The sequence below is a fragment of the Cyanistes caeruleus genome, chromosome 3 (genome assembly GCF_971803275.1).
Source record: "Cyanistes caeruleus chromosome 3, bCyaCae1.hap1.1, whole genome shotgun sequence".
NCBI lineage: Eukaryota > Metazoa > Chordata > Aves > Passeriformes > Paridae > Cyanistes > Cyanistes caeruleus.
The window spans coordinates 87,652,584-87,653,831 of NC_141703.1; positions in this window are offsets into that span (position 1 = coordinate 87,652,584).

The following is a 1,248-nucleotide window of genomic DNA, read 5'->3' on the forward strand; positions in this document are numbered from 1 at the left end:
CGTGCAAGACAAGAAGGTGATCCAAGACAGCCAGCATGGCTTTACTAAGGGCAGATTATGCCTGACCAATCTGGTGGCCATCTGTGATGGAGGGATTGCAGCCATCAACAAGGGGAAACCAACCAAAGTCACTCACATACTTCCTTAAGAACTTTGACAGGGTCTCACGTGGCATCCTTATCTCCAAACTGAGATACACAGGTTTGAAGGGTGGACTACTTGGGAAATATCCACACAGCCAGAGAGTTGTGGTCAGTGGCTCTATGTCCAGAAGGAGACCAGTGATAACTGGTGTCCATCAGGGCTCTGTTCTGGGACCAGTGCTTTTTAAGAGTTTTATCAATGACGCCACGGTGGCACAAAGCTGAGGGGTGCAGCTGACACAACAAAAGGATGGGATTCCATCCAGACGGACCTGGATGAACTTGAGAAGTGATTCCATACTTACCTCATGAAGTTCAACAAGCCCAAGTGTTAGGTTCTGCACCTGGGTCAGGGCAATCCCAGACATGAGCACAGACTGGGAGAGGGTCATGGGGTGCGAGCACCTCTCCTATGAAGACATGGCTAAAAAATCTGGGGTTATTCATCCCATGAAAGAGAAGGCTCCAGGGAGACCTCATTGCAGCCTTCCAGTTCTTGAAGGGGGCTTATAAGAAAGAGTAGAAGCAGTTTTTTAAGTGGGCAACTAGTCATAGGATGAGGATGGAATGGTTTTGAGCAGAGACTTAAATTAGATGTTATGAAGAAGTTCTTTACTGTGAAGGTGATGAGGCACTGAAACGGCTTGTTTAGAGAGGTTGTGGATTTCTTGGCCCTGGAAGCATTCAAGGCCAGGTTGGATGAGACTATGAGCAACCTGGTCTAGTGGAAGGTGTCACTGCCCATGGCAGGAGGGTTGGAATGAGATTATCTTTAAGGCACCTCCAAACCTCAGACTTCATAGGATTCTAGGATTCTATGATCAGTGCCTTGAGATATAATAATTCATGGGGTAGTTAAATACAGGCTACAGGTGAGAGTTGGCCCAGCAGCACAGCAATAATCAAAATGCTTACCAAGCTCTTTAGTCTGGTTGCAATGTTTTTTATCTCTTCCAGTGAAACTGGAAGGAGATAAAATTCTACAGGAGAGATTAATGAAAAATGGTTGCAAGTGCACAAAATATTCTCAGGATACACAGAAACATCTCTCCATGAAGGCTAAATTTTCACCTACACTAAACAGTGCATAAAACAAACCCACTGC